Here is a 13,121-nt window from a genome sequence, read left to right as displayed (position 1 = left end):
AGCTCCATGGCATGTGCTATAACTGCATAATGCTATAGTGTGATGTACTAGTTAGGTAGGAGTTCTAATCGCAGACATGGCAACTGTGTGTGTGTAGGAATCAATGCTTTTGTGGCCATTCACAGTCACTAGGCAATCTTAAAAATGGAGAACCTCAAAATCTGTGCAGTAACAGAGACCTGGTTCAAGGCTCCAGAGAGCACCCCTGCAATACCAGGCTACAACTCTTACCACACCTGTCAGCCACCAAACCAAGACAGAAACACTATAGGTGGAGGAGTGTCCGTATTCATCAAGGATATTTACACCACCAGGCTAGTTGCCCAACACAATGCATTTGAAATTCTCCAGGTGCAACTAACACTAGGTAAGACTGCAATCCAAATGGTATAGCTTGCTACAGGATCCTCCACCATGCCCCAAGATTCTCACTACACCTTTCTAAACATACCGGAAAATATTAAGATACAACCAAACACCTTAATACTGGGTGATTTCAAGTACCCTGCCATTAACTGGGAAAACTACTCGTGTACCAACACCTTTGCCCAACGGTTCTTGGAATTTATAATTCCCAATGCCCTGCATCAACTAACCTATAGTCCCACAAGGGGCTCCAATATCCTAGACCTGGTCATTACCAACATGGGAAATCGATGTTCCACACTTATGGGCACCCCCTCGGTGTTCAGGTCTGACCATAAGCTAATCATCCTTGACATCCACATCCCTCCTCCAACCCCCAGTAAGGAAACCTCAGTAAAAAACTTCTCCAAAGCCAACTTCATGCTACACAAGTCAGACGTGACAAATTTCATGACACCCATGCAGATGGGAACTGAAAGTTCAACTGCTGAATCCTACACTAAGGCACTGTACGAGCACATCCAGTCGTGCATGAATCGTGCCATCCCAAATAGAACCAAGATGCTCTCCTCCAAGAAAAGGAAGTCAATCTGGTGGTCCCCTGCCATAAACAAACTTTACAACAAAAGGAAAAAAACTGTTGCAGAAAAGAGGAAAAATCTCAGGATGCAAAACCTCCCTTACCAGCCTCAGTAAGAAGACGAGATCCCTCAAAAAATCCTCCAAAGCTAGTTATGAAAATAATATAACCAAAGATTCCAAAGACAACCGCAAGCCATTCTATAGCTATGTCAAGAATCTAAATGGCAATGCTCAGATCTGCTCTGAGCTACAACAGAATGGCATTAAATATACTGATCCCAAGGATATTGCTAATATCCTGGCAGATCGATTCAGTGCCAACTGCACTCCCCCCTCACCCCCTAAAGAGCCCATCTCAATACCAAAAGATTGCCAGATTCTGGTAATAATGGCCACACAGGTAAAAAACGCACTCTCCAAAGCTAAGAATACAGCATCCATGGGACCAGACAACATCCCAGGCTGTGTACTACATGAACTACAAAATGAACTGGCACATCACCTAAGTGCCATGTTTAATCATAGCCTCACCTCAGGCTTCATGCCCACTCAGTGGCGCACAGCTACTGTTATCCCACTCCACAAGGGAGGATCCACCTTGGATCCTGGAACTATCACCACATCAGTGTGATGAGCCTGATCTGCAAGGTTATAGAACGTGTTATCATGGAATTTATAAACAAAGACATTGGCAACCTTCAAACACTGGACCTCACCCAGGTTTTGTTCATGATGGGCCGATCTTGTCTCCTGAACCTGATTGATGTCTTCAAATCAGTCTCCAGAGCTGTGGACGAGGGCAAGGCGGTCCACAGAGCCTATCTGGACCTCGCCAAGGCCTTCGACACCATCCCCCAGTCTGGAATCATAAATAGTGTACATCACAGTTGAGTAGCACAGTTACTGTGTATCGCTTCTTTGATTTCTATCAGTCTCCTGTGGTTTTACAATCTGACCTTGTAATTGCAATACTCTTATACAGAGTTTCCTAGACACTTTTATTATTTATTATTATATAACACAGTGTGGATGGCAGTGATGAGTAATACCTTATTATTCAGAGAAACTGCAACAGGTTGGCACTGCTTAAAGGGGCATACCAATGGGCAAATCTATTTAACTGGGCTATGCATTGCTTACACCTAGTTAGCAGAGGTGTGCATTGCTTAACGTTGCTTATTTTTAAATTTGCACACTATTTGCTCTTTGGAATTGATTTATCATTCATTACATGTTATATATCTGTTTGGTATCAGTGATTCATGTGTACATACACTGTATGGGGTACATGTGTTTATTGGAGGATTTTACCACTTTATTACAATGACACCTCACACCAGGACTTAATGCAGTACTCCAGTTCACATATATATGTTATATGGTAGGTTATACAACAAAAAAACTGTTTATAGATTCCTATAACATGTAAATTGTGATTTTGCTATAGTGAGGATCTGTTTGGGTATACCTCAATTGTATGTACAGCTGTGATGGCTTACTTGTTAATTGCTGTGACTATAGTGTACAGGTTCCTGGGTTCAAGGCCTGTTTTTTTGTTGGTGGGCAGAACAGGGGCTGTTGGATACAGTGATTAAGGCACTTTTAAGCAGGTGTAAGTGGGTTTGCATGGGTTTGCGCAACTGTAAGCTATGGTAATTTCCTGTTAAATATGTTTACACAGAGTTAGCTTCAAAATTGCTTAACCTATGTGAGCATTGCTTACCCCCATGCAAACAGGCTTAAACCCGCTTACTACTGCTTAAAAGTCCTTACTCCCACTTATCCGTGCACTAATTTAGATTGAAATGAAACATGGTTCTTGGGAAAGTGGCAGATTTGGACACTCTATGGATTTATAATTCATTGCATATTATAACTTCATTTAGTATCCCTGATTCATGTGTACATATACTGTATGGGGCACTTATGTTTATCTGGGATTTTACCACATTATTACAATGACACCTTACATTTGCCCTTAGTGCAGGACTTCATTTCACAAATATATGTTTAGTAGGTTATACAGCAAAGGATGTTCATAAATTCCGTTCACATGGAATTTACTACAGTGAGGATCGAACCGGGAATGACTGCTCACAAAGTGAATGCTCTGACCACTACACTACTGAAGTATGGGTTCAACTAAATGTATCTTGCAATTTATCTTCTTGAGCTATTTAAGCTACAGTAGTGGGGGAGCCACCACTGTTCCCGGGAACTATCAACCTATTAGCCTGATGGGCCTGGTCTGCAAGGCAATGGAACGTATCATCATGGAACTCATAAACAAAGACATTGGTAACTTCCAAACTTTGGATCCCACCCAGTTCGGGTTTGTGAAAGGCAGATCATGCCTCCTGAACCTGATCGACTTCTTTGAGGCAGTCACCAAAACTGTGGATGAGGGTAAGGTGGTTCAAACAGCCTATCTTGACCTTGCCAAGGCTTTCGACACAATCCCCCACTCTGGAATTATAGCTAAACTCACTAAACTAGGTATAAATCCCTACATCACAAGATGGGTTGCCAACTGACTCACTGACAGAACCTACACTGTAAAAGTTGCAGACTCCAAATCTGACCTCAAAGCAGTAACAAGTGGAATACCACAGGGTTCCATCCTGGAACATCTCCTGGTTGGTATCTACTTCTCTGAAGTACAGGCTAACACAGAAGGCCTCTGGCTAACAAAGTTCTCAGATGACTGCAAACTAGGAGCCATAGTCGAGTCCCCAAATGATGTGGACATCCTACAGAAGGGCCTCACTGAGACAGATGCCTGGTGTCAGAGCCATGGCCTCAAGCTCAATGCCAAAAAGTGCAGTGTCATCCCCTTTGGTAAAAACTCAGTACCCATGAACTACCACATAGGCAGCAATCTAAACACCGAATGTGTGATAAGAGACCTTGGAACCCAGGTGGACAGTAGTCTCTCCTTTGATAGTCACATCGCCACAGTAGTCAGGAAGTCCTTCTATGTGGCACACTTCATCATAAAAGGGTTCTCATCCCGGAAAAAAGAGGTCATTGTTCCCCTCTACTCATCACTCATTAGACCCATTATAAAGTACTACGCCCCTTTTGGAATGTACCTCACAAGACATCTGCAGCAGCTGGAAAGGCCACAGAAGTATCTCACAAAGAGGATTACTGGCCTCAAACAACTGCCCTACACTGACTGCCTGAAAAACTCCAGCTTTACTCCGTAGCATATCATCTACTTCGAGGTGATCTCTGCCTAACATATAAAGCTATGTCAAACCCAGAGCTGTTGGACATGCTACACCTAAAGAAATCCCAATCCCTCCGAGCTACACGCTCTAGGGACCTAAACCTTGTCACCACAATAAACAGGACATGCTGGAGGGATAGATTCCTGTCCCAGAGACTTTCCATACTCTGAAACAAGCTACCCATCTATGTCATGCAAAGTTCTTCATTAGCACTCTTCAAGAAATATCTTGATGAGTGGGTTGGAAATAGGAAATACACCCCGGGGATCACTTCTGTGTCTCTGCTGGACAGTGGCAGAGGAAAATAACTTTGTTGGGTGTCATAAGCTATGGAACCTTGCTGGCTAGGCTTACATAAACCCTTGGGCCAATAGCCTAGTACCTATCTATGAACCTATGCGTAGCTAAGCAATAGACAAACCCGTGCACCTATGGTTAAATTTAATCTGTTTGATAAAAAAAAATCTGTACTGTTATTTTTTCTAGGAAGGGACACATTACACTTATTGCTGTGGATACCTGCATGCATCTGTACATTTGGCGGACATCTTAGCAACCCCGCATAGCTTTCAACCTCTTTATGCAAATTATCTGGACAAAGCTTGACAATATGAGGTACAACTACAGTCATATTTCAAATATTGCTCTTATAAACTTGGGAAAAGTTGCTAGTGTAACAGGATTTGTTTTAATATACATTTTCTGATGGATTTGAAGTCTGAAACTGAAATGTATGCCATTATTTACAGACTTCAATCCTGAGATCATCCCAGTGATTTGCCAGGACAAATGGGGTACAGGCCAACTGTATGGATGACAAATCTGGACATTCTGCGAATATTTGTTGATGTCAGATGCTCATAAGCCTAGTACTTATTATACAGCAGGAACTTCTCATTGTAACATTTGTTAATGTCTGTTATGTACTTCACAGATAAAGATTCTAGTTGTCTACTACTATGTTCTTCTTCTGTAAATATGTTGTAAGTAATTGCTATGTTAAATTGTTAATCGCTATGTAATCCAATGTAACTACTGTCTGTTTATTTTACTGTGGAGCTTTTCTCCCCGGGCCTCCGCTGAAAATGGACCTACGTCCTGTCAGACACTCCCGGTCAACAAATTTAAATAAATAAATAAATAAATAAAATAAATAATTTGTACAGTTGGGAGGTATGCAACCTCCTATGAGTGTTCCCGCTCATTGTAATTGCTGAATGGCACTTCCAGAGTGCAGGGGTGTGTGTATTGTGAGAGCTCTGCACTCATCCACGCTCCGTGTCCATTTAGGAACAGAGGCAGCGCACCTTCATTGCTATGCATGGCGCACTGCCGTGCTGCCCTTAAACAGTTGTTTCCATGCAGGAATAACGTATTCCTGCACAGAAGATTAGTGAATCCCGGGGAGTGTCTATAAGAAAAAAAAATAGATAATAAGATCAATGTTTCGTAAACCTTGGCAATTGGCCAACCCAGAGTCTAGTTTTCTGTTCGCTACTATTGCCAGCTAATAAAATATTGTGTTAATTGTGTTTAATGTAGGAATGAAAACAACCTCCAGGGTAGAAGAGAAGTGCACCATGCATGAGGATTGCATAAAATATAGTGTCCTACAAATGATAACAGAAATCCTATTTCTTAAGTATACTCAGTACTGTGCTAACTGAGATACCAAGAATACACTGCAGTTTTATGTTGCCTTATTGCAGGGAATGGAGGTTGGCACTTGTATTAACAGACCTATGAAAGACTGGCTACCACTCTGTGGCACAAATATTTGCTGCTGCTGGACACAGGCACTTGTATGAAAGGACTTTAGTTGGAGTGGCTTCTGTGATGTGACACAGAGGCTTGGGGTTCAGTTTACTGGCAATTGTGTAAATAGCCAACTATAAGACTGCCCACCGTGATGTATTACAGAGACTTAACACATTGCTGCACTGTGTATACTGTCTGCAGATTCTTGTACAGAAATTTGTTTAGCCAAAAAGAAGTCAGTGTGATATGGATAAACAGCAGTGCACTGAAATGGAAAAAACTTTTCTTCAGGAGCATGACACCGGTGTGTGTCATAGTGGAACTACAGGGTGCAGTATAGCCCCTCTTCATACAGCTTGCAAATTCCAGGCCATTGTCCTGCTAAGACTAAATTATTCCCTGGACCACCAAAAATGCTTTGTTACAGCAATAATATGGACCCATAGAATGGGCTAACAGAACAGGTGATGAAGAAGGAGTTCATATACATAGTCAGGAGGCCAAGAAACAATGGAGAAGGGCTGAGAAGGGTGTGGTAGTGGGAAGGAAGTCGACTGCTATTTACGCTTAAAGTACAGACTGCGCAGCCTATTTCTTTCCTTCTATCATTAAACAAATGCAATGTTTATCTCTATATTTTTGTAATTTCTTATTTGACACATACAAGTCAGCTTGAAAACTGCATGTAATGCAGTAATTGTGTATATAGCAATCACTGTTTCTTCCTGGGGTGTTGCCTACAATTTCCTTCACAGTATACCAGAAGGTAGTGGTAGTGGGGTCTGAATGGAGATATGAAAAGTCAGCAAGCAAGGGAGAGTAGTAGTGCTGAAATGTAATTCATCCTCAAGTCTTGGTGAGTACCTTCACGAGGTGGACCCTGTTTTTCACAAAATCTCATCAAGGCGACACTGATATATAGACTGTATTTATATAGCTTATATCATGGACAGAAGTTAGTTAAAAAATTAAAAAAGATAGCTGGGTGCACAAGACCCAGGATAAAAAAGTGCCCAATCCTGGTAGTCACACTGGTGCCATTACTGGAAAAAATGACAGTGTAGAATCCTCAAAACATGGAAATTCTCCTACAATGGGGCTAGGCCAGGCCCAGGGGGAGGATTACCCCCTGTTGTAGAAGGAAGCAGTAGTCCACAAAAACTGATAGGCCAAAGAAGAGCCATAAAGACAATAAAGTGGACTATTGAGGATAAGAAAGAAATTATGTATTATTATTATTATGCAAAAAGCCCAGAATTTCCAGTCACAAGATACAAAACAATTAAGAGAGAAATTAGAGAAAAGAAAAATTCTTCCACGAGAACCAATACATGTAACCCCGTACGAATTGCAGAGGGACTCATTAATGGACACATTGTGGGAAGAGCACTTTTGGCTGACATCAAAGATTGAAACAATACTAATTTCAGCACTTCTGGTTGACATCAAACATTGAAACAATACTAATTTCATTAACTTTAATCATACTTTGACTTAGGAACGGGGTCCATTCTCATCATGGTATTAGAAACCAAAGACTTGGAGAAATTAAAAAACGTAGTGGCTGAGTGGTTAAAGTGATTGATTAGAAATTCATGAGTGTCTCACTGTACAGGTTTGAATCCTGCAGATTACAATCCTTTAAAATAACATATCCTATGCAGACTGCCTCAAGGCCCTATCTCTGTATTCTGTCTCCTACAGGTTGTTGAGGGGATCTATGCCTGGCATACAGGGCATTGTCAGACCCCACTCTGATGGACCTCCTGCATATCTGCAAAACAAACAGCACCAGAGTTGCCCATTTTAAAGACTTAAACCTTGCCTGTGATATAAACAAGACCTGTTGGAGAAACAGGTATGCATCCCAAAGACTACCCCATCTCTGGAACAGGCTCCTCATCCCTGCGAAGCAGAGTTCCTCCCTATGCCAATTTAAGTTTAACGATCAAATTGGATGGGGAACATCCCTGGTTTGGCACCTGTCTCTCTAATTTACAAAGGCAACTTGTAAATGCTTCACCTCATAAGCCCCGCTTACACTTATCAAGGGTACCAGAACTTGTCAGAGATTTGGGATGCATGGCTTGGCTTAAAAAGGCCCTTTGGGTGGTTAGCCTACTAAACACATATGGACCTATGAACCACATATGTTTGAAAGACCATGTGTTCACATTTTAAGGCCATGTGACATAGTATGTTTGTTTAATTGGACACTTTTCCTTTCATGTTATTCTGAAGAGATGAAATAAAGAAAAAGGACAAAAGAATTGAATAACTTTTGTTTCTGAAGTCTGCTTGTTAAATGTCCTTGTTTTGACAATATGGAATTGTTGAAGTATACTGTAGGAAATCTATGCTGTTTCAGCTGTATTCTTTATAGACAGAAGTGATAACATTGCTGGAATACTATAAAAAATGTATTTACCCACACACACATTTAGAGACCGACAGCCATTCTACGTTAGACCATTGTGTCATTTTTCCTGTAAGCTTAATATGATGCTATATGTCTAGTGTACCAGCAAAGCACTCACACTTGGTAAAAAGGTCATCAGAAGAAGTAATGTATTTTACATAAACACCCATTTCTGGATTCCTATTCAGATACCAAGTCAGCATATGCTTTGAAGCATTGGTCCATAAAAATTTCCATCAGATGATCAATCAGGACCAGTATATGTAATATACATCAGATACCAATATTATGTATTCACTTCCTATGCAGTGCAAGTTCCCTTGTGTTTCTGCCCTTGTAAAAGTTAGATGGGAGTTTATTTAAGCTTGCTGACTTTCAAATAATATGGACATGATAATTCTCTTTCACATATATCATCTTCCTTATATTTAAAACAGTTCCATTCCAGCAAATCAATCTGAATAGCTTTGATTTCAAGCATCAAACCACCATGCTTCTTAACTTTCACAATTCTGCTCTTTTTCTGCAGATGAAAAGAACAGTGCCAGGAGCTTTCAGCACAGATTTTAACTAATTATCTGTTTATGGAAATTTCAATATGAATAATAACAACCTAGTATTGCAGATTCAATCTAAGAAGCAAAGTCCAAATATTCTACAATATTTCCTGCTTTATTTCTTTTCCTTACTACATCTAAGTAATGTATATACTTCATGTCTTGCAATATGTACCTGACAGTCTGGTCAGCAAACTGTAAATAAGATAATTAAGGTGTAACTTATCAAACTGTTACAATCTACTTCATTTTTTATTATTATTTTCCTAACAGGATGTAAATAGACAATCAGGTTTCTCATTTCTATTTACATTTATATCACTAGCACTTAAATGACATGCCTGAAACTTAAATGAAGTGTTAATATGTTCTGTTATTTGTTCTATAGGGCCTCCTCGTGATGGTGGGGGTGGGGGGTGGGATGGATTTCGCTACAGCTGTGACATTTACTCTCAGGCAGATATGCAAAGCTAGCAAGACAAGATCTATCCTTCCCACCACAGAAACCTAGTAGCTGAGAAGCATTAATCATGTTCATCTTCTGCTGAGCTCCCGGGACTGCCTGGGTCATCCAGGTACTGAGAAAGCCTTTGAGCCTGCCCTCCCCAAGAGATAAGAGAGCTGGCATCAGGTGTTTAAATCTTCTTTTCTGGATGACCTTCCAACATGTGCAACACTGCCTTCCCCTAGGTTGCATGCAGTGTGAGTGGATATCTGTCTGGCTGACCTTCCAACATGTGAGACAATGCCTTACCCTAGGTTGCATGCAGTGTGAGTGGACATCTGCACCCACACCTTTGGGTAGTGTTTTTTGTCTTTTTTGTATATATTTACTTATTAGTCTCTATAGTGCCTTCACAGGTTAGTATTAACATTTCCTGTACTTTTTCATACCTCAGTTTGACCCTTATCATATTCATATATTTATACAGCACAGTCTGATGTCAGACTAAATCTGTACTTTATTACTTACTGCCTAATTTATAAACTGAAGGCATCCTGCCCTAAATTATTGTTGTAACCATTCTTGCAAAATCTGCACCAGCACAGTTATGAAATGAATAGTTTTATGAGATTTTAGTTTAAGCTACACCCTTACCTTTGTAAAAAAGTGTAGTAAAAGCAGTCTAATTTTATAACTCTGTACCTAAGCATTTTCACTGCACCCCCATTCCTATAAAATCTTTTATCACTGGCAATTGGTTGTGACACCAAATACATGTGATACATTTACAAGATGATAACTTTTTCCAAAGCAAGACAAAACTATACCATGTAATAAGCACAATGTTTAACATTTCAATAGCTAATTATTTTATTACCTAAACCAAAGGATGAAAAGGTCACACAAGCAGACCATTCAGTAAAACCTGCAAGAAAAGCCCAACCAAGCTCGAGTTTTCACTGCATGATATCTTAAACCTCCTGTCATGGAGGCCCCTGGCATATATACAAATAACCCCTTAAGGACAACTGGTGTTTCAGTTACACGGCTTTTGAATTCCTATGATTTTTTTTTTCATTTTAAGTCTTTATGGATGCATTAATTCCATTAAAGCAAAACCACACTAGCTGAGGACATGAATGTTTCAGCCTTTTTACTGACCTCACCAACATAGCATACGTGGAATATTTGGTTACACTTTAGAAACACAAGGTTGTTAAACTCAGTTGATCCCCTTAAATATTAAGGTGCCTGAAAAGTACCCCAACTACCATCCAAAGAAAAGGATATCTACTGGATCCTCCATGAATGATAACATTGACTTAGCCAGCTGTTAAAGCCAGCTATTTTACCTCTGTGCCAAGGTATCATCATCATTCTTGTTTCACATGCTAACCCACTCAGGACCAGAGTCTTGCCTGCTTTGGATGCATACATAGTAAGAGCCATCATATCTCTTTGCTACTTCTTTAAGGTTGAGTAGCTTAAGTCATTCACACCCACACAGGATATTAAAAGGTAGTAGCCAGTTTGCCTGGTGAATGGGTTGTATGTGAAATAACTGCTGAAGTAGGCGTTTTACAGTAATTCATGTTGTGTCAGCACTGACCATTCCTGACACCAGTCCTCTACTGAGTATCTCCAAAGAACAGGTCATACAAGCGCTCTTCAAGGCCCAAAATATGGCCTCTATGGGACCAGATAACATCCCATGCTGTTTACTAACTAAAACAAGACCACTTAGCAGTTAGCAGTCTGAGCACTGTTTTTTTGCAGGCAGAGTGGAAAGCAGCAACAGTAATCCCCTTGCACAAAGGAGGTCCATCAACCAACCCTGGGAACTATAGACCAATTAACCTGACCAGCCTTATCTGCAATGCCATGGAAAGAATCTTCATGGGCCTTATCAACCAGGACATAGGTGACCTTCAAACTCTTGACCCAATCCAGTTTGGTTTTGTCAAGAGTAGATCTTGCTTATTAAACCTAGTGGAATTCTTTGAGAATGTCACCAAATCCCTGGATGAGGAAAGGCAGTACATACTACCTATCTTGATTTAGCCAAGGCGTTGACACAACTCCCCACTCAGGGATCATTGACAAACTCATTGACAAACTCTCCCAGCTGGGGATTAACCCATACATCAATAGATGGATAGCAAACTGGCTCACCAAAAGAACACACCCTGTCAAAGCTGGGGATTATACTTGTACCGGTAGACCAGTTACCAATGGGGTACCACAAGGATCTGTACTTGGCCCTCTACTGTTTGTAATCTATTTCTCTGAAGTCCAGGCAAAAGTAGTCTCCAAACTGGGCACTATCATAGATTCCCCAAACAACACCAAAGTCTTACAGAAGGGACTGACAGAGACAAATGACTGTGCCAAAGTCACAGTCTAAAACTAAATGCAAAAAATGTCTCGTTATCCCCTTTGGCAAAAAAGTAGCCCCTGTTAATTATGATATAGATAGCACAACTCTAATCACAAACCCAGTACTGTGACACTTGGGAACACAGGTTGACAGTAATATACATTTTGATCACAATGTGTCCATAGTGGTAAGGAAAACCGTCTACACTGCATGTCTCATAAATAAGGGCATCACATCCAAGACCAAGAAGGCCATAACTTCACTGTACTTGACCCATATTAGACCACTAATGACCAGTAAGACTGCTAATGAGTACAACACTCCCTTCTGTATGTACCTGTTCTGACACCTGCAGCAGATGGAGAGACCACAGAGATTTCTAGCTAAGAGAATTCAAGGCCTCCAGAACATGACCTACATGGAAATACTGAAAGCCCTATCACTGTACTCTGTATCTATAGTCTGCTGAGATGTGACCTGTGCCTGGCCTATAAAACAGTCTCTGACCCTGCTTAATGGAAATGATGCACATCTGCAAAACAAATGGGCAAGTGTTACTCACTTCAGGGATCTCAACCTAGCCTGAGACAGAACATGGGGGAGAGACAGATATGTTTCCCAGATATTGTCATTTATCTGGAATAAGCTCCCAGTTCATGTGAAGCAATGACTTGATTTAAGTGCAATCTTGATAACTGAATGAGTAGCAGTAAATTCACCCTGGGGGTGGCACCTATGGCCCTCATGGACAGGGGCAATCAGTGCCAATCATAAAATCCCTCTATAAACAATGACCATTTAACCATGGTCAATTAGGGTGCACATTTAGTTTTTTTTTTTTTTAACATAGCTTGGCTTGTAAAGGCCCTAGGACTATTAGCCCAGTAACCTGCTATGAATCTATGAAATGATGACACCATACTCATGAATAGAATAAAACTCAGTAAGCAATGCATCAATTCTCAGAGTAAAGGACACCTGCAGTTATTGTAGTTATGTTGACTGCTATATAATTAAGTGTAACTTCTAAGAGCTGTATTAATACAAAAGATAATGTCTGCTATGTTTTGACATATCAAGTAACAAAAAAATAAGTGATCGGCACCTTTATTTATTTATTTGTTTTATTTCCAGTTTGATTACCAGGGAAGTCCACTGGGTCAACATGGCCTGTTTTCAGTGGAGGCCCGGGTAGAAAAGCTCCGAGAATGCATTAAAAAGAACAATTTACATACAGGATTTAAAGAAATACAAGCTAGGTCTGAGAATGCATTTACAGTTTTCAAATATTATAACAAGAGGTACCTTTAGTGCCAGAAACAATTCTGTAGAACTCTATATGTACAATATTTACAAGTTTTGTTAAGCAAAAATAGCTGTAGGA

Source organism: Protopterus annectens, chromosome 15.part0 (assembly GCF_019279795.1).
Source record: "Protopterus annectens isolate FY-2018-M chromosome 15.part0, PAN1.0, whole genome shotgun sequence".
NCBI classification, from domain to species: Eukaryota; Metazoa; Chordata; order Ceratodontiformes; family Protopteridae; genus Protopterus; species Protopterus annectens.
Note: the sequence above shows the minus strand (reverse complement) of the source record.